The 21,821-nt window shown below is 48.4% G+C and overlaps 1 non-coding gene across 1 annotated transcript; it reads right to left on the bottom strand.

Moving 5' to 3' along the window:
* Positions 1–1,411: 1,411 nt before the first annotated feature.
* Positions 1,412–1,484, bottom strand: Trnat-ugu (transfer RNA threonine (anticodon UGU)). Its single transcript has one exon. It is a non-coding gene; the product is annotated as a tRNA-Thr (tRNA).
* Positions 1,485–21,821: the final 20,337 nt, after the last annotated feature.

Below are 21,821 nucleotides of genomic sequence, written 5' to 3'. Positions count from 1 at the left end.
CCCATTTGACACCCTCTAATTCCTCGGATAGTACAGCTAGACTCGCATCACTACACAAAGTTCTAGCGTTATACGTTGCCAAGTTCAGACTCCAATGGCGGCCTGTCCGGACCCAGAGATTCTTAGCGCCCTCTGCTGCGTCGCAGGTCTGACCGCCGCCTTGTCAGTTGCTTCGCAGCCGCTGGGGACTGAGGGCCGAGGGTTAATTGGTGTATTCATGTGGGAAGTAGTGGCCATGTACTACACCAGGGTGGCCAATCCTGCTCTGGTGAGGGAGTGCATTGCTGGCTGTGGTCGCCAGTGAGGCTGCACCCCAGGCCTTGTCAGCTTTGCATTAAGCCGCAGGCTCCACTTTTGGTGGTGCCCTTCCGTCAATTCCTTTAAGTTTCAGCTTTGCAACCATACTTCCCCCGGAACCGAAATACTTTGGTTTCCCAGAAGCTGCCCGCCGAGTCATTTGAGTAACTCAGGCGGATCGCAGCTCGTTGGCGTCGTTTATGGTCATATATATATATATAAATATAAAGAATGAAGAAAGAGACTACGACTTTCGTTGGTTTGGCACTGCGTATTTTCACTAACGTTTCGTCTGGTGGACCAGACTTTGTACAACTACTACTACTTTATCTTTGGACCACCAGACGAAACGTTAGTGAAAATACACAGTGCCAAACCAACGAAAGTCGTAGTCTCTTTCTTCATTCCTTAGTCTATCGGGGTCTGCGTGGTTCTTTTCCCACTAGTATACATAAATATATATATATATATATATATATATATATATATATATATATATATATATATATATATATATATATATATATATATATATATATATATATATTATAGTAAGACAAAGGGGTCAAGTAAGCTAATAATATTTGTTTGAGTATACTATATACCAACTAGCCCAAATGTCCGCCTTATAGCGTATATATACCCTTTTCATGACTGTAACGCTAGCTTTCCTGCGATGCAGTTAGCCCACTTCATAGCAGTTAGCCTAGTCACTTCCACAAACAGCGTGTTCAAGTGCAGTCTGCTTGCGCTATGACGCGGAAAATGTAGACTCAGCAGCTCTCTTAATATAAACACGCGTAATAGACAAATGCCAGCACGTGCGACTACGACCACGTCTCCACTTGAAGCACAACAGGTGCCTCCTTTAGTTCGGCGAACATGCAGCGAAAAAAAGCGCTCTCGCGGATTATGAAAACGGTCTACCAGACCCTGGAGGAATGCAGCTTTCAACTAATGCTTGCACTCCCACGTCAGCCAGCCTATAGAGGCCCCCGTCTACTGCTATGTGTTCTAATGGGAACTAACAGATAAAAAAGCCAGGTAAATTATAGGGGATGTTATTTGTAGTAATTATGATGTAAGTGTGAAGAAAGTGGACGAAAAGGTAACATGCCACTGGCAGGGACCGAACCTGCGACCTTCGAATAACACGTCCGATGCTCTACCAACTGAGCTACAGCGGTGGTCATCCCCCGGTCCACTTTATGGGGTATATATGTTTTTCTTTGTGTTTAACAAAGAAAAACGAGCCCTGTTATGACTGGCAGTCGGTGCCGACGCGCTGGCCATCAGAATCGGCGGGCGAGGCGTTCTCACACTGCTAGAACACCTGCATCTTTCCTGGAAACGGCGTTCCCGGGACGGCAAACCCGAGACAATGGGCCACCTGGGCTTGGCTTGGTATGCTGCCGAAACGATATGACCTGTATATTTGGACAGGAGTCGCCGCAGACCCTTTTCTGCCTTCGGGGAAGAATCGGAGGAGCAAGCCCGAGGAACCTGTTGTCCTGCTTCCCCCACCTGCGTGCCGTCGACCACCGGACCCTTGCTGCTTCAAGAGTGCAACGACCCCTCAGCGACAGTGAAATGGACTGTGCCATGGTGGGTGGGGTGGTGTGTGTGATTGGTGGTCATCAAGAAGGAGGAGCCAGACTGAGGGGTTAAAACGACGGTGCTGAGTGAGAAATGGGGCTCTGAGCCCTCGGTAACAGGCTCATCCAATTCGCTTGTCACTGAACTCTGACCTTGTCACGATGTAAATTGAGTGTACAAAAAGTGCCAGTAAACTTGTTATTGTTTTGCCATCAGTTCCTCAACCCGGAGACTCGACTACGCTACCAAACAGAGTCCGGGTACGACGCTGCCCTATCGTAGCAACAACTTGGTTGCCGAGAAGGGATGGATCCAAATACCCAGGCACGACAGCCCTTAAGTGTCTCCTTGTTTCGTTTTTATGTTCTAATGTCTGATACATTAGACACACTCACAGTTCGGGCTCCACGGTGGTCTAATGGTCATGGGGCTCAACTGCTGACCCGAACGCCACAGAATCGAATCCTGGCTGCAGCGGCCGCTTTTTGGTGGAAGCGAAAATGCTCGAGGGGCGTGTACTTAGATTTAAGTGCACATTGAAGGACCCCAGGTGGTCGAAGTTTCCGGAGCCCTCCAATAGGGCGTCTCTCATAATCATATTGTGGTTTTGGACGCAATAATAATAATAATAATAATAATAATAATAATAATAATAATAATAATAATAATAATAATAGTTATAATAGTAATAATAATAATAATAATAATAATAATAATAATAATAAGCGGTCTGTTTGAGGCCAGTATGTTGCTGTGCAAACTCGCATAGGTGACCTCAAAAAGAGATCGCGTCAGTCTGCAATTACAGTATTACCGAGGGCTTCCACAATATCTAACGTACAAACGGAGAAAAGTTTGTGTCTCTAGGAGTGCGATCGTCTTACTTACTTCCTCGTCCTCCTCGTCTCTGCTTTGCCTTTGGCGGGATTTCGTCATGCTGCATATTTTAGGTGCGTCTTGTCGACCAGAGTGGTAGCCGACAACGCCTCCGATTTCGGTGCGCTCGAGGAGGCAGGCTTCGAGAAAATACGACCTGCGGCCGAATCATCTATGAATGATGGCCACCGACCCTTCTATCCATGACATCACCCAAAGACGACAGGCCCCCTGTAACCATTGGGCGAAAGTGCGAATTCTCACAAAGGCGCAAATGCGCATATGTGATCTCTAGTGCGTCTGACAGAAAGAATACGGTCGAGATCAAACACAAACAATGCGTCTTAAACAATGAGATATCTTTTTTAAAGCACCCGTCAAAAATGTCGATTAATCGATTCAAACATCACATACAAAGCAATTAATTGATGAAAGCCTAAATCGATTAACGATTAACGATTAAAACTTTTAATCGACCACCCCTAGCAACAAGGCGTAGAGGCCGCGTCTAGTCGTGGAAACAGGCATTCTGACGCCCCGTCAGGTTATCGGTACGTACCACCGACCTTGCCATGAGCCGAAACTGTGAAGGAGTGTTTGTTTTTACACTGTGACGTTGCTGGAAGGCCATACCGTCTCGAAGATTTCCGTGAGCTGCTGCAAGAACTCGGTGTGCTGAAAGACGTAACCGGTATGGGGCCGTTCCAAATGACGCATGTGTGGCTGATCAAGCTACTAACACGTCAAGCAAAGGAAGCGTTGGTGAACGCGGGTGGCTTAGCGGCGAAAGGGCGTTTTTGCGCTGTCATTGACCTTGTACAGCAGGACATCACATTGAAAGTGCACACGGTTCCGTTTCATGTGACTGGGGAAGTACTGAAGAATACTTTTGACCACTACGGTGAAGTGAAAGAGATACGACAAGAGGAATGGAAGGTGCGAGGATTTGAGCAGGCCGAGTCCACCACACGAATTTTGCGGATGACGCTCCGAGAGGACATAACACCGGACTCACTGCCCCATCTGTTCAAGATCTTTGGTGGCTCTGTACTCGTCATTATTCCTAGAAGAGCTCCAATTTGTCTTCGTTGTCGACGCAAAGGATATATTAGACGCGCCTGAAGAGTGCCAAGGTGTGCTCAGTGTCGAGAATCCTGTCACGAAGCACAAGATTGCGTATGTACATACGCAAGAGTTACTGGTAGCGGACAACCTGAAGAAGAGGGACATGAATTGATGGAGGAAGAGGTAACGGACAAGCTAACAGCGCCCTCGGGAACTCAGGCCGAACAGGCGTCAACTGACGCGGAAAAGGTGGTAACGCCATCCGCGTCGACAGAGGATGCCACCACGGGAAGAAGGAAGCAGAAAAACAGAAGAACGAAGGAAGTCTTGGATCATGGGCGCGATACGCAGAACGAGGATTTCAACGTGGAACCAGAGACACCATATGAGACGCCTGATGAGATGGCCACAGAGGAGCCGGCCACGCCTGCCAAGCGGTGCCCAAGAGACGCTACCACGGTGGACGCTACTGTTGAGGAGACGCTGGTGGAGAGCGCTCAATGCCTGTAGCCGCAGTGGATGGAGGTCCGGTCTGGCCGGGCCAAGAAAGGGAAACACGCTATAGCGCAAAGGTCAGCGTCGCTCACCTTTGAAGGGGAGGCGACGCAGTGACCAACGCGACTAGCGTCGGGGGTGCCCGTTCAAGCTGTCGTGCCAACGCAGACGCTCGGTTTGTGAAAGTTGCTTAGCTGGCTGCTTTACGTTGTTTTACTCTTGCTGATATGAAATGTATATGTTACTAGCTCCATTGCGCGTCGGAACGCTCAACGTTAGAGGTCTAAGTTTGAGACGTAAGCAGCGTCAGCTACGGCGCCTATTGTTAGAGGAAGCTTTAGACATTTTGGCGGTCCAGGAGACTAAAATAGAGAGCGAGAGTCAGACCAATGGTATGGTTGCACAGTTTAGTGACCGCTACGATGTATGCGTTAGCCATGCTGTAGGCACAACGGCAGGTTGCTGTGTATTTATAAAGAATGGTCTAGGTATAGTAATAGAAACAGTTATAAGTGATCAAAGTGGGCGATTCGTGCTGTGCGATTTATTACACGAAAATCTGGAATTCCGAATATTATGTGCGTACGCACCAACAAAAGTGAATGACCGGCTAGGCTTTTTTAAAGAAATATCGGAATACACGCAAATCTATAAACGTCTGACTATTTTAGGAGACTTTAATTGCGTTTCGGATGATCGTTCGCGTGAGGGATATTGGGACGGTAAGAGCGTAGTGTTTCTGAGGGAGGCCATGCATAGGAAAAGCCCTCGTCGAGGATATATCATGCTAATGGAGGATATTATCGGCACCATAAGCATTTTCGGGGCAATAGCCATGCAAGGTTAAACAGAGCTTATTTATCTCAAGGAATTGTCGCACTTTGAAACGATTAAAGTGCTTAACATAACCTTTAGTGACCATTGTTTGGTAGCCTTCACAATTGGGAAAAAGATCACCGCAAAAACCTAAAATGAAGTGGAAGACGTGGAAATTAAAAACGAAGCTCTTAAAGGATGATCTATTTATAAAAAGCGTGTAACCAAAAATTGCTAAATCAAACGTAAACTGTCATAGAGGATTGGGTGAGCGATGGGAGAGGTTTAAAGAAGCCGTAAAAATGAGCGCCATAGAGCGAGCTGTAGAAATACGTTTTGAAGAGCGTAAAAAAGAATGTAACCTAAACAAAATGCTGCAGGAATACGTCGATGCAGAGACGGCAACGCCAGGTACCTTTATGAAAGAAATAAGAGAAACAAAAAATAAAATTCAGGCTATCGACACGGAAAAATACCGTGGCACGCTTGTTCGTGCTCGAACGGAAAAGATTTTGAATGATGAAATACCAACGAAGCGGGCTTTCGCAACTGAGAAAAAGTATGCTAAGAGGAATGAAATAGTTGAGGTTGAATATAAAGGGAAAATTTCTGGAGATGCAGAGCATATTAAGCATGCCTTTGAGGAGTATTACAAAGAGCTGTTCAGGTGTAAGAGTACCGAGCAGGCCTGGTTATAAGAACCATTTCTTATCCGCTTTGCCTAGGTTAGACGCCGAAGAAACAAAGATTAGCAGCAGATATTACAGCTAAAGAGATTGAAATGGCCATAGCGCACCTTAACCCAGGAAAGTCGCCAGGTCCCGACGGCCTAACAGCAGCCTTTTACAGGGCTTTCTGTCCCTCAGATAGCCATGCTACTAGAACGGGTGTTTAAGGAGGCGTATCAAGCAGGATGCCTTCCACCATCTTTCAAAAGGGCTTACACAGTCTTGATACCAAAAAGCGACGATAAGAATAAACTTAACAAAGTAACAGGCTGTAGACCAATTACGCTGACCAACGTAGATTATAAAGTATTCATGAAGCTATTTGCGAGCAGACTACAAGGTGTATTATTTGCCTTATAGTAGGGCCGCATCAGACCTGTGGGATAAGAGGGAGATCAATATTTACCAATATCCACGTGGCTCGCAGCATACTCGAAACTTGTGATGCAGGTTTTAGAAAAGTCGCTATGCTGCAAATTGACTTAGAGAAGGCATTTCGTAGGGTATGTCATGATCTCCTGTTTTCTATTCTTGAGTATGTTGGAGTTGGCTCATTAATAACAGAAGGAGTTAAGATGGCATACGACAACTGTACGACTAACCTCATTATCAACCATTAGCTCACTGAAAAGATTGAAGTGCGCTCCTCTGTGCGTCAGAGTTGTCCCCTGTCACCTCTTTTGTTCGCTATATATCTGGAGGCTGTGTAAAAAGATTATTGATAGCCCAGATGTCCGTGGCTTCAGCCTTGAAGGGTGTGAAATGCCTTAGTTGGCTTACGCTGATGATGTTGTTGTTATCTGCACTAATAAGGAGAGTATTAAAACTTTATGAAAATTATGCGAGAGTTCTGTGACATGACAGGCAGCAATGTAAACCTCAGCAAATGTGTCGGTTTATGGCATGGTCAGTGGGAGACAACGCCACGCATTTTTGAAAGCATGCAGTGGACGCGCATACCTGGGATTTATCTTGGTGTACTATTAGGCACCCATCGAGACACCAAAAAAATTATGGAATGGGAAGATTCAGGAATTGAAATCTCAAGCTGACAAATGGAGACGACGTGACCCCTCAATTTTTGCACGCGCGGCTATTTGTAGGATGATCTTGGCGAGCAAGCTAGTCTCTCTCATGCAAGTCCTTAGCTGCTCCAGATTTAACCTTAAGAAATTTCATAGACTATTTGCTGTTTTTGTGTGGCAATCAGAATATCAAAGGAGAAGCAGAAACAACTTGTTTTGCAAGTTAAGTCCGGGGGGTTTAAAACTGCCGAACTTATTCTTAAGTAACTCGTCTCTAGATTTTCGTTCTTGCGTGACACGACAAATCCTTTCTTGAGAGCACTTATCGAACTACGACTAAGCCATGCCTTGCCCAACTTTCTTGTCTAGATGAGGGAGGGTGGGTGTTATGCAACGAGTAAATTTTACGCGATGTCGTTGTGGCATTTAGATCTTTAAACTACCGCTTTTCCATCGAACATTTGGGTGCTGTAACACGCAAGCGTTTGAACTCGGATCTGATAGACATTATGTTCCCAGAACCTTTGTACCTAATATTGTACAGCGAAGGCCAAGGCAAAGATGTTCTAAAACGTGTGAAACGAATGATGGTGCCAGGAGGAGAAGAAAACATTCTTTTTTAAACTGCATACTAATACCCTGCCCGTTCTAACTTGGCTAGAAGAAAGAGGGGAGTATTTACCATGGGGTACCGATTGTTTACTTTGTAGGAAACCTGAGTCTATAGAACATGTATTTGTAGACTATTGGAGTGCGGTCTTCTTTTGGGATATTATGCAAAGAATCCTTAAAAAAGAATTACCGCCCACGCCACACGGTATTCGTTTTTTAGCTACAGGTCAAGGCCCTGTGCGCTATGACATGTTTTTTCTCCTCGGTGTTCACAGTATTTGGAGAAACCGCATGGCTGTAAGGAACTGTGACATAAATCCGAGACCGGTGAACTCTTACTTTACCGAGTGGGTGAGCAGACTACGCGAAGTGTTTCGGAAATTGGCATATGACGAAGAAGTGTTGGTGTTCATGAATGCTCTGGTCAAAATGAAAGTTTTGTAATCTCAACCGTATGCTAAGAGCGCTGCGGTGGGAAAGTGTTTCCTAATGCCTGGAAATAAACAAAAAAAAAAGTCTTAACAAACTGAAAATTGGGCTAGATGGTGGGGATTCATTGTCTTGTGCCTGTCTTGTGTCGTTCTCCTCTTTTCCGTCTATGTTTTTTGCGCTTCGCCCACAATGAAAAAAAAAGTCGTCCGTGGCCGAGTGAGCTGATCGCCCACGTTCGAAGCGCGCATCACCACAGACCTCCATTAAAAAGGCTGGACGGCGCATCCCCGCTCTGCGAGGCGGGCGCTTGTGAAGCCACCGGAAGGTCCCCTAGCTGTTTGTCCCGGAAGCTGGCGTCTTCTGTACGTCTTAGGCGCGCAATTCGGGTGGCAGCTGTTGTTATGAGTTCTTTTTTTTCTTTTTTCTTTTTTTTTTGCGGAGTGCTGCAACGTACAGCTAGTGCGTACAACAAACTCTGCGATTACGCATCACTTTAGACGCCCACGAACACTACGCGAAAGATGACAGACGCCGTGCCGACACCGTCCGAATACGGCGGAGTGCTGCAATGTACAAAATGCGTAAGAAGTAATACAACTTTGAGGTACTTACGCGTGAAATGTCTTCCCTAGACGAGTTTTCCGGTCGATTCGTACAGTTTACTGCGCTACAGGCAGGCATTCCTTTAAAGGGGCCCTGCAACACTTTTCGAGCATGCTCAAAAAGCGCTGCCGATCGGTAGTCGAGGCTCCCGAGAACACGCGAGCCAAATATTACAGCGATCCGCACGGCCTGGAAATTACAATAAATTCTCAAAGTCAGCTGAAAATCGCTCCCTCTTCTCTCGACAAATGATGTATTAGTCCGCAAAATATGACGCGATTGTCGGCAGTTCCACCATTGGCTGATGTTATAATCACGATAACACCCTCATTATTACTTACGTTGTTAATTTTGAGTTCAATAAGTAGATAATATGTATGTTTATATTCTGTTATCGCGTTAAAAACACCGAACAAACATTAATATTAGCACTTCCGGTCTCACCGACAGCTCGTCTGCTCGTAGTTGCGTGGTTCCGTTTTCTTCGCCATGCGCAGTGCCGAAAACGTGAATATTTCTGTGCTTTTGACCATCGCCGGTTGCCGTTGAGAGTGGCAGCCGTTCGAGTGTTGCCTCGTCAGCTGAGAACTGCATCGTCGGCACGTTCTCACGACCGACCGAGGCACGGGCGCAGCGTGTCTCCGATAACAATGCTGGCGTCCGGTAATGGCGGCGCTTCGGGGTCGTCTGCCAGTGCCGTCTTACGAGGCGGTGTATCGGAGTATGGGCCGAAACCGATCTCAGCTGTCATTCGTTCCAAACGAGCGCGCAGGTTTGCTTCCATGGTTGGCAGAGCGATGAAAACACTACGGCGTTCGAGGTGCACACCCAACATTACCAAACCGACGCGCAGTTTTCAAGCACGCGCGATATCGGCTCCGCTCGACGAGAACGACGCAAGCCGACCGGAAGTGGCGGCACAGACCACGTGGTTGCGCCCAGACGTCAGAGAGAAAAAAATGAAGAAAAAAACTCCGCCGGCGCTCTTGGGCGGAGCCTCGCTCCTCTGCGCTGCCTCCCTCGACTCGCTGCCTAGCTTTCCGCGCGCGCGCGGCGTTGAGTTGAGGGAGAAAGCTGCGGAACGTGATCTCTATAATTTGGTAACACCACTTAGACTTGACGGATTCGAAAAATTTTTGCGGCTTATGACTCGTGAAGAGTCATACGTCAATAATGAGACTATTCCAATATAACTAAGAAAGGTGTTGCAGGGCCCCTTTAAAAAAAAGAAGAAAAAATCTCTCCCGCCGGCCAATTGACTGGTGATGGCGGTGGCTTCCGGGACAAAAACGGCGGCTTCCGGTGGCTTCACGCCCGCGTGCTCGATGCGCCATCCAGCTTTTCCTAGTGGAGATCAGTGGGCATCACCGCCCCGTCATCGATTCGATTCCTGCTGGCATCGAATAAGTTTTTTTGTCAGCCCGTGACTTAGTTCCAGAGCTTCCCTCAAGATGTCGCAGCCGGAATAAAACAAAGAGCTTTCGTTTTGGTTTCGGTTTTTGACTGGAATCTTGAGCTGCCGTTTCATTTTCTCTTTATTTTATGACTTTTTTTAGTGTATGTTTAAACACTCCGCGCGTATCAGATCGTTCAGATCTACGTTTGTAATTCTTACTTTATTCTTTTATAAACCTCCTAACGCACAGAACGCCCGATGAAGTTATGGTGAACAAAGCTCTTTCGAACTTTCGTCTGCGTATTGTGGTGGAAACTTATTTCTCTGTTCTCAATGGTTTCGTTACGACCTTCTCAGGTACCTACAATTCAGCAACGTAAAGGAAACGAACTTAGCTTAGAAAAGCGAGGCATAGTGATGAAATGACTAAGTTAGACGTTTTTGCAGTGGCTTTTTACTTTTGGGCTAACGCAAGTGCCTGTCGTAATCTTAACGAAAGAAAGGGAATTGTTCGAGGGGTTCTTTTCTTTGTTAGACACAGCTAATGAAACCAACAGATAATTAAGCCAAGCAAAAAAATAGGAAACAGTATTTGTTTTTTTTTTCAGCAGCAGTGCAATGATTTCGCCCTAACTCCAAATAAATCAAAATCGCTATCTCGACAGGCATCAGCGGGCGGCTCGTATACCCTTCTACATGCTGCGCTCTCAACGCGAAGAGACTGTGTGAAATCCCCTTTCCTACCTGTCGTTTCGTAATGCGATGTATGCAGAAATTGGCAGGGCACAACATGACTGTATGACGAACATAAATGACAGGTCACAACATGAAAATCATGACATGCATCGCATGAACGGCATGATTTACATGCCACGGTCTTGGTGTTCTTGCGGCCGTTTCGTAAAATTGATATTATGAATATTGGTATAGCGTGACAAGAGTGTATGACAAACATAAGTCAGAGGTTCTAACGTGCATATCACGTCACGCATGTCAGGTACAACATGATTTACATGGAATGGTCTCGGGGCACTCGCGGCTGTTTAATTGAATGGATATATGCCAAAATTGGCATCAGAAAACGTTTCTCTATGAAGAACATAAGTGACAGGTAGTAACATGAAAATCATCACTTTTCTTTCTACAGTGCCATTACATCCCGACCAGGCGAGATTTCGTCCAATACTCGATTTCACATGCATGTCATGTTTGGCATTATTTACATGCCACGCTCATGATGCGCTCGCGGCCGTTTCGCTAGCTTGGCATGTACCAAATTTGGTATTGCGCGACATGACTGAATGGCGAACATAAGTGACATCGTAACATGAAAATCGCTGACAGTCTCGGCACGTCCTTACGTAGCGAGTGACGTCGGCGGCAAAGCGCGGCCAGTATTACTTTTCTTGTACTCGTGCGAGCGTTCGGGAAAGTCCTAGGTGTCCAGCCGTTGGGTCATCGTGCAGGGCATGCAAAATTTCTGGTCGCAGTCCCGAAGGTACAACGATAAGGTAGCTGCCTCGGGCCGGAGTGAAGTTCTTCTTTACGAGGACGTTGTTTTTCAAGGAAAATGATGCCAATCCTCGCCTGAATACTTTTGGGACAACGATGGTCTTGCCCTCCAGGTATTCCACTAGACCCTTCAGTTCCGGGACGGCTCGCTGTCGTTCGGCGAAGTCTTCGGTACTTATGGCTCCGAAGAAGCTGTTATCATCCTGGTCGTCGGGCGTTGGTGGGTCGACGGGGGAACGAGACAAGCAGTCGGCGTCGGAATGTTTCCTTCCGGACTTGTACACGACAGTAATGTCAAATTCTTGAAGTCTTAGGCTCCACCGTGCGAGGCGACCTGAACGGTCCTTCAAGTTAGCTAGCCAACACAAGGCGTGATGGTCGCTCACAACTTTGAAGGGCCTGCCGTAGAGGTAGGGGCGAAACTTTGACGTAGCCCAGATGATGGCGAGGCACTCCTTTTCTGTTGTGGAATAGTTGACCTCTGCTTTAGACAGCGACCGACTAGCATAACTGATAACCCTTTCTAGTCCGCCCGTCCGCTGCACAAGGACGGCGCCGAGTCCTATGCTGCTTGCATCGGTGTGAATCTCCGTATCGGCGTATTCGTCGAAATGCGCAAGTATCGGAGGTGTCTGCAGGTGTCGTTTCAGTTCATGAAATGCTTCGACTTGCGCTGTTTGCCACCTGAATTCGACGTCGGTCTTCGTGAGCTGCGTTAGTGGCTCGGCGATCCGTAAAAAGTCTTTGACAAAGCGTCTGTAATAAGCGCACAAGCCGAGAAATCGGCGCACGGCCTTCTTGTCGGTGGGTGGCGGGAAAGCGGCGATGGCAGCTGTTTTCTGCGGGTCTGGGAGTACTCCAGTCTTGCTGACCACGTGACCCAAAAACAAGAGCTCCTCGTACGCGAAGCGGCACTTTTCTGGCTTCAGGGTGAGCCCGGAGTTCTTGATTGCTTGAAGTACGGATAGAAGTCGCTGGAGGTGTTCGTCGAAGTTCGAGGAATACACAACGACGTCGTCCAAGTAAACAAGGCAAGTCTGCCACTTCAAGCCAGCTAATACAGTATCCATGACTCGTTGGAAAGTCGCAGGTGCCGAGCAAAGACCGAAAGGCATGACCTTGAACTCGAACAGGCCGTCCGGTGTTATAAAGGCGGTCTTTTCTCGGTCTCTCTCGTCGACTTCAATTTGCCAGCAGCCGGTCTTGAGGTCCATCGACGAAAAGTAATTCGCGTTGTGGAGTCGATCCAGGGTGTCGTCTAACCGTGGGAGAGGGTACACGTCCTTCTTTGTGATTTTGTTCAGGCGACGATAATCGACGCAGAAACGTAGGGTCCCATCCTTCTTCTTCACTAACACCACGGGAGACGCCCACGGGCTGTTGGACGGCTGGATGATGTCGTCGCGTAGCATTTCATCGACTTGTTTCTGAACGGCCTCCCGTTCCCGCGTCGAAACCCGGTAGGGACTCTGACGGAGTAGTCGAGCATTTTCTTCTGTTATGATGCGGTGCTTAGCAAGGGGCGTTTGTCGGACCCGCGATGACGACGAGAAACAGTCCCTGTATTCCTGCAGAAGGCGTCGAAGCTGTTGCTGTTGGCGAGCGCGAAGACTTGGGTTTACGTCGAAGGGTGGCTCAGGGATCGTCGTCGTAGCTTCGTCAGAATCTGAAAAGGCAAACGCATCGCTGACGGCCAAGATTTATTCGATGTATGCAATCGTCGTGCCCCTGCTCAGGTGTCTGTATTCCTGGCTGAAGTTCGTTAGCATCACGCCTTTTCCTTCATGCAACCGAGCAATGCCCCTTGCGACGCAAACGTCACGGTCTAGCAGCAAACGCTGATCGCTCTCGATGACACCTTCGATGTCTTCAGCTTTTTCGGTGCCGACGGAAATAATGACGCTTGACCGCGGCGGAATGGTCACCTGCTCTTCTATCACATTCAATGCATGGTTCCCTGGCGTCGCGCGGGGCGGGAGCGCTTTATCTGAGGTTAGTGTTATCGACTCCGACCTCAGGTCGATGACGGCGCCGTGTTCACTTAGGAAGTCCATTCCAAGTATTGCATCCCTGGAACAGTTTTGTAGGATTACAAAGCTCGCAGGATAAGTCCGGTTATTGATGGTGACTCTCGCCGTGCAGACACCAATCGGCGTTATCAGATGGCCTCCAGCTGTGCGGATTTCGGAGTTCGTCGTCTGGCAATGCGGTTGGGTCTCGGCGTCGGGTCACGGCTGCGTCGGTTTGTTCCGCTGCTTCCATGTTGCGTCGTCGGGTCTTCTTCGGTCCGCAAGATCTCGTCGTCAGGGGTCTGTCTGGTTCGCGTCGTGTTCTGAAGGTTTCGTCGCGACGTCGTCGTCTTCGGCGGAGGATCTTCGGTAGTTCGTCGTAGAGCAACCGCACCTCCACCGGTTGCTGCCCTTAGTTTTCCGGATACGGGCTAGGCGACCGGCCCCGGTTTGGGCCAGTGTACGGCCGGCGGTGCGGTGACATGTAGCGGCCGGGCGACGGCGAGCGTGAAGGTCGTCGTTCTTGCCACTGTGTTCCGGTGAGGTAGTCGTCGATGGCGCGAGGCCGTTCGCCTGGCTCTGGGCGCGGCACGTAGACGGCGAATCCTCGAAGCCCCATCTGTCGGTACTGACAGCGGCGGTACGTGTGGCCGGCCTCCCCGCAGTGGTAGCAGAGCGGGCGGTTGTCAGGGGCGCGCCAAACGTCGGTCCTCCTTAGCGTGTATCGCTGGCCGGCTGGCGGGCGATATGACGTCGGTGGCGGCGGCGGTGGTGCCTGACGGCAGGACTGCTGCGGCGGCGCGGCGTCTTGACGCGGGCGAGGAGGAGCGCTGCGGCGGACTGCAGCGGCGTAGCTGATCCCTTGTGTCTCAGGCTGCACTAGTTGAGGTGCTCGCAGGGATTGCTGTATTTCCTGGCGCACGACGTCAGTAATCGAGTCTACTTCGGCTGCGAGGACGGCAACAGTTTTCGCAGCTTCTCCCGCACGATAGCTCTGATCGTGTCTTGCAGGTCGTCGGATTGCAGCGCTTGAACCTCCCCGTAGGTCGTCGTGGGAATCCGGCGGTTGTACTGCCTCGTACGCATTTCAAGCGCCTTTTCGATCGTTGTGGCTTCCGAGGCGAATTCCGCGACCTTCTTAGGTGGGTTACGAACAAGGCCGGCAAATAGTTCCTGCTTTACTCCTCGCATTAGGAAGCGGATCTTCTCCTCGGACATAGTGGGGTCAGCATGGAGAAAAAGGCGAACCATTTCTTCAGTGTACATGCCGATGTTCTCGTTCGGCAGCTGTACTCGAGTCTCTAGCAGAGTTACGGCTCTTTCCTTCCAGACGACGCTCGTGAACGTGTCCAGGAAAGCGGCGCGAAAGAGGTCCCAGGTTGTGAGCGTGGCCTCTCGGTTCTCGAACCATGTTCGAGCGGTGTCTTCCAAGGCGAAGTACACGTTCCGTAGCTTGTCGTTATCATTCCAGTTGTTGTAAAGGGCGACGCGGTCGTACCTTTCAAGCCAACTTTCCGGGTCTTTGAGCGGTGACCCACGGAAGGTAGGTGGCTCCCTCGGCCGATGTAGCAGCACAGGTGCAGGCACCATGGGTGCTGTCGCCGTCGCTGATGTGGTGGGCATGGTCGGGTAGAGGCCCGTACTCCGGTGGGAGACCTTGCTGCCTGCGGCTGGCCCGCTGGTCGGTGTCTTCTTGACGGTGTGGGCTCGGCTCAGGGCTTGACGGGGGCGTCCGGATCATGAAGAAACAGCACCTCCACCAGATTTCACGTGGTCGTGACGTCGACGAAGGCAGCAGTGAACACGTCCGAGATGAAACTCTTTATTTGGCCGAACTTATGGCTGAGAAACTAAAAGTCAAACTACAGCAATACACTGATAGCGGCGGACAGAACGTCGACCGTCGATCAACTGACAAGCGGTCACGCGCGTCGGCTTTCATACAGGCGCTATCGAACTTTCCAGCAATATCGCTGGTGGCGGCGTAATCTCTAGACAAAGCTGGAACATTCGCGTGCGGGGCGCAATCTTAACAAACCGATCTACTACAATCGCGACGCTTTAGAACACTACTTCGCGGAGAGCGTCGAGCGTTGATAACAGTCCCTGCCGGTCAAACCCGAATATATCAAAACAAGACAAGAAGTGGGCGTGGCAATATGCCTCTCATCTTGCACACGATTTACATGAGACACTCATGGTGCGCTCGCGGACGTTTCGTTTGCCTGCTATACGCCAAAACTGGCATTGCGTCACGTGACTGTACGAAGAACATAAATGACGAGTGGTAACATGACAACCATGGCATGCATTTCATGTACAGGTGCCCCAAAAGTAAAACGGAGCACGCGAGCTGTGGCCAAATGGGGCGAAACTAGAGTCACTGGAAAATCAGAGTACCGCAAAGGTAGGCTGCACGCGGGCAACATTAGGTGACGGCGGCCATGTCCCTTCCAGACCGTCCGGCGCGTTGCTAGCGTGTGTTGAGAAGTGACCGATCTTTTAGCCTCAGTGCCGTGTTACGCTCGGCAGAACGGCATTATGTGTGTGTGTTTCTTCAAGAGTATATTAGAAGGGATTTCGAGTCATCGACAGGTATGGATCGAGTGCGCGGTTAGCGGTGTAACTAATGAAACGTACGGCGAATGTTGCCATGTGCTCGCGAACTTTCTGCATGGCATCATCGGTATCTTTACGTGTCACGCCCGGGCGTGTTCGCTAAGTCCGGAGCTGTAAACATAGTTGCATTAGCGCAGTGACATCGTGCGAGATGCCGTTTACTTCGACATTTGGTGAATCTTGACTTTTTGCGCTAGCTTTGCAGTCGGTGTTCAGGTTCACTGCACTCGAGAACGTTATCGAACAACATCGAGAACATTCAACATTGCGTACTTCGACTGATCTCTGACGCATAGCTTGTTTGCGCACCGTGCTTGCTGTTCAACTGGTTGACATACGTAATAGAAGTTGTGTGTGTCGTCTTGATTCGGAACGCCAGCAGCCGAACGCACGGGCGAATCGGCGTGCGGTAGGTAAGGTGCATCTTATCTTGCGATACGTAAAAAATAGGCCATCAAAAATGATTGGCATCATTACTTGACTGTTTCATTTTCTATTTCTTGTCTCCTTATTATTGCCATCGTTGCAATGAATTTGCAAATATTTTGCTGTGTTCCGACAAACAGTTCTTTTTTTGGAGTTGCCAGCGCGTAAACAGGAGGGGTTCGGTTTCTGCACTGCTGCACTTTTTTTTTTCATAATGCACTCTTATCAAAACTTCCTCGGCACGGTGCTTTATGTTCGTTTGATCAGAAATAGCACATCCCGGAATTTTTAAAGCGCATGCTACTGCAACACAGTATGTATATAGACATAGGACTTGCATAAAATCGACTCCACCAATGCGTGGGATCTGCTTTTTTTTTTTTTTTTTTTGCTGTGACCGATTCTCACCAACTATACAGTATTTTAAGGGTACGCTCGGCGCAATGCAGCATTAGCAGCATTTTTTTTTGCAACAAATTTAAAAATACGCTTGATAACATTGCCTTATACCAAGTTTATCAACAGAGTTCCACGCTTCTGTTTTGTGCAATGCCAAATGATCATGCCAAAATTGCCTTCAAGGTATACCAGTAAACAGTTATTTTAATAAATCTTTCATTTCGCTCTCGTGCGTGACACGCTTATAACTCGGATAGCCTGCGTAATCTGTTCAACAGATCGAGATATAAACAGCCGAGAAAATAGAAAGGTATGTAGTTTTCAATATCGCTGACCATAGCGAACCGAAAATGTGAAGTATCCTGTCGCATAAGATCTTTTCCAGCAAAGTTAGTGTAGTTCACTGCAGGAAGGAGTATTATTAGAGGGGGGCGAATTCGTTCAGGCCAATTATGCAGCCACGTAGAACGGCGCTCTTTGACATTAATTTTTCGCACACGGCAAACGAGATTCCCAGAGTAGCTCACCAGTAACGTTCGATTGATGGTGAGCTACTCTCCTCTGGCATCTGCATGCAGTGGCGTAGCCAGGGGGTGGCACACCGGGCCCGTGCCCCTTCCCTCTCCCCCCCCCCCCCCGAATTTTTTTTCCCGTGGCATACATAGCACGAAATGACACTCGATCACATCTGCCTGCCAGGCCGCCGCTTCAGATCAAGGAGGTGCCCCCCCTCCCCCGAAAAAAATGTCTGCTTACGCCCCTGTCTGCATGATGCGTTTAAAAAAGGGACGAAGTACTTCTGGGGACCGTGGTACTGCTAAATATCCGGCCACGCTCTGCATTGAACGCGCCTGCACCCAAAGCGCTTGGAAGGGATATGGCGGCGAAAGGTCACGTGATGCGAGTAAGCCAATCGCGGCGGCGGCGGCGCGCGGAAAACAGATGCGATACTCTGAAAATTTTCCAGTGACTCTAGGCGAAACTGCATGCCAGCGCGCTCTATCAGAAGATGCCCTCCAGATAGCGAGAGCGCGTCGTCATATCCGGCCCGTGGATCCGGCCTTCGTTCTAGGTTGATGCAATCAGCGCGCAATGTAAAAAAACACAAACATGGCGTAGGCTGTTGAAGATGAAGGGCTTTCAGCCGCGGTCGGCATGTGAGCAGAAAACTTGTTTGCTACATCGTGACGGACGAGCTGTTGGTTGCCGGCCATTTTACTTCTGAAGGGACTATCATCACGTGCGCGTGGTGGTGTTTGCGGTATGTAATCAAGGAGGGGTGCAGAGCACGTTTCGGGCAAATGTAACGCGGAAGCCTGGCCCCGTGTTCGCATTGACAACGAAGTCGCATAAAGAGAAAAACTGCGGCTTTTACACTGTTCTTACGCAGAAGTACAGGATTTACGTATTCACAAAGAACATGAAACTGTATAGATGTAACAGACATATGGTCATTGTTTTCTTGATACTTTCGATAGGTAATTTGGCATTTGGTTAATTCGGGCATTTTTCCGGTTTCGTTAAAACCAAATTAATGAGCTGTTACTGTACTTGGAAGAGTAGCGGTGGGGGTTACATAGTTTTCAATTTCTGTTCCAAGTGGTGTAGCGCGAAACAGCAGAAGCCTTCATTACCGTTGTATGTCTTGTCCTATAGTACTTCACGCTACGCCACCTTAGATAACATTGCACTCTTATGAACCCCACTGGAAGAAAGTAGTTGTTGTCGCTATGCCAAAGGGAGTTTCTTATTACTTGATGACGCGTTCTTTATTCTCATACATGAGCGTTTTTATTTTGGGATCTCCTGCTATATTAATTTTCTAGGTTTCACAAAATGTATAGGGAACCCAAGCTCAAGTTTGCGGCGCGATGACAGCGCCGCGCCAGCCGCGCTGCGGCTCTGTCGGAAAGCTCTGAACCTTAGGCGCGGCCGACTCAGCCCCTTTCACGGTAGCGGTAGCGCACGTGCGCACGCGTTCTTCTCTCGGTGCGGGTAACTGGGGGACCGTCAGCTGGGTACGTTGAACCGAGAGGCTTGCTGTGCGAAGCTGCGCATTTCCGCGATGGCAGAAGCGACCCCGCGGAAGCGCAAGCGTGGTCCGAAGTATTGCGGTTTAGTGGCCAGCCACAACAGTGCAGACAAGGCACACGATTCACGTGTTAAACTGTATCGGTTCCCGGGCGTGTCGCATGAGAAATAAAGGCGGCAAGCGTGGATAGCTGACAGCGCTGTCTCGCCTTCTATTTTGGCTGTCTGAGTTCATCGCTTTCGTTCGTTCCGACTACCTGAATCGGTAAGTAACGCGGCGCATGCACGCAGTGACTACAGTAATGATTACTCGCTGTCTTCTCGCATTGTTAAAGTCCAGTTACGGTTGTAGGTGAAGCAACTTTGTGGTTTGATTCCCCGTGCTCGTGAGTCCTACCCGTCGTTGTTGAACGTTCACATTCGCGTTATACCGTTAGCGTTGCGCGGTTGGTTGAATTCAACTGAACTCGGCACATTGTCAGAAGTTCGGCGCCTGCATTTCACGCGTCGGGAAGGCTGCTTTATCACGCCGGAACGGACGTCTGTGCATTTTCAGCAAGCTTTGACATCGTTCTGCAGGTTTGCTTTGTTTTTGTCACTTTATTAGGGTGATATATATTTAAGCCGCTAAATATAACTGGCACTTAATACATGCTTTGCAATTGCAACCTTGAAGTAACCACCTTCTGATTTTGTGCGATTTTCTAGCCGCGTTCACGCAACAGGTTTTATACGCCTGTCAAGTCGATCTCATAAAAAAGAGACTGCAAGCATGACGCGAGAGCCGAAAAAACGAGGCGAGCAGTTCATCTTGCTTCACAGTGGTTAAAGCTCAGCTAGCTGCCTCGCGTCTTAATCGGCGGGTGATTCTCCAGCGGCACGGAGGACTACTCTAACCTTCTCAGGAAGCAGTGCCATGGCCGTACAATCTTTTTTTTTTCGCACGCCGCAAACGTTTGTTCACGAAAGTACACAGCTGCTACTGTGAGCATGCCATATCAAAACAGCAATCATACGATTGGTCGACCACGCCGCAGAATATCGATAGCGTGTACGGCTTCATTTCGGAGTGCATGTGGACCGTTATTCATTTTTAACATGACAGAATGAGACTTATCTCGAGGTATACGTCCTACACGGTGTAATCGCGACTTGGGAAATCCATTTCGCTTTGAGTCGGGCGTCGTTGTCGTCGATCGTCTGCTCTTCACCGTTAACGTGATTGACGAGCATTTCTCATTTTATCAAGTTCGCTTTTCGGAAGTGCCAGTCAAGCTTGAAAATCCTTTTGAAGCCGCACTGCAAGCGGTACATTGTGAGGCGCCGCAAGTGCACCGCGAGAGCTCTGCACTTGCGCGGAAGCGAGCGGCAACGCGGTGGAGAGAAGAGAAAACGCTCGCTGATCACGCCCCAGTTTCTCTTTTTCTGCCAGAGATGGCGCTGCCTGTCAAGAGCAGCACCGCCGCTAAGCGTTGCTTGGGAAGCCTATAACAGATCAGAGAGAAACATCTCAAGTATTGGGATAGTAATTATAGTTGTTGCGTTGACAGGAAAGTGGGCATGTCTTGTTTTCAAGTCTGTACTTCGTATGTTACGAAATTAACGAAATTGTGTTCCGCAGAAGTAGTGGCTTTCTTTACAATATTGCTTTGCTACGTGGCGTATGTAACAAATGTCATCAGCAGGTTTCTATTTTGTCTGTGCATGCTGCTACGCACTTTTCCTAAGCATATATGTAAACACCTTTGACAAAGATATTTCTGGCTGGGTGAATTAATTCAGTTCAGCATCTAGCAGTCTTGAAGATGGGTCCAAACAGGTTTCAAAACGCCCGGTCTGCCACAAACTGCAGCTGATGCCACTTGATTCCTAAGCTACATTGTTTTTGTGATCGACATATATTTCCGATGTTCTTGCGTTTATTTTTTTATCGGCTGTGGAATGTTGTGTTCGAAACGTTCTTCCTAAAACCGCACACAAGGCCACCACTCAGCTCGCGTTACGAACAACTGCAGGTCCTGACAAAATGTTTAACAATTTCAGACCTTCAAATGTAGAAGTCTAATTGTACGAAATGAAATCCAGCAGTTTGTCCGAGTGCAGCTTGCCTAGAACAACATAAAGTGCTATAAGCTGAAGACAGAGTGCAGTTATTCACACTGTGCGCTTTCTAAAGTACCGAGCTAAAGTTTTTTGTTCACATTAGAGTGGCTGTTTTTATTTGACAAAGAACAAACAATATTCCTGCAATAAAGGGAAGGGGTAGACCAAGACTGCTGCGATAAATGACCGGGCTGTTGCTGACAAAATTGTTCAGCTGTAATCTTTCTAGTTGTTCTGTTGATTACTTACTAAACAAATATTTCGAAAATTTGTTTATTGCGCGACTCTAATATCATTTCAGCTCATTTTGTTGCAGTAGTATTACCAGTATGGTTGGTTTAAATTTGTATTTATCATTGCCTAAGGATAAATGTAATTGCAGTAATAATGTTACCTAATTCAGTGTCATGTATTTATGCAACAGCGCACCTTATTCGCTGAAAAATTCTTCCTTTTTGTATTTGTCACAAGAGAGGCTTAAGTAACTACCTGCACAAATAACTATCAACTAAGGATCAACGAGAGAACTCGGTGTCCGTGCGTTCATCACATAATTAGGTGAATCGCTACAAAAAGTTGCAGCTTTTTACTCTCTGAAGGTGGATGACCGGTGGAGCTGACGGGCGTATCATCGTGTCTGCTGTCCTCGGCGTTCTTCATAGGCTGCGCTATTCGGGTGTGCTCACAATGAACGGTGGATTCATAATTACCACGCAAGACCGCGCCAATGACTGACGCGGCGAAACAGGCACGAATAGGCGTACCACTTCACTTAAACTTT

Source organism: Rhipicephalus sanguineus, chromosome 1 (assembly GCF_013339695.2).
Source record: "Rhipicephalus sanguineus isolate Rsan-2018 chromosome 1, BIME_Rsan_1.4, whole genome shotgun sequence".
Lineage (NCBI taxonomy): Eukaryota > Metazoa > Arthropoda > Arachnida > Ixodida > Ixodidae > Rhipicephalus > Rhipicephalus sanguineus.
Note: the sequence above shows the minus strand (reverse complement) of the source record. Positions and strands in the feature narration are given on the sequence as shown.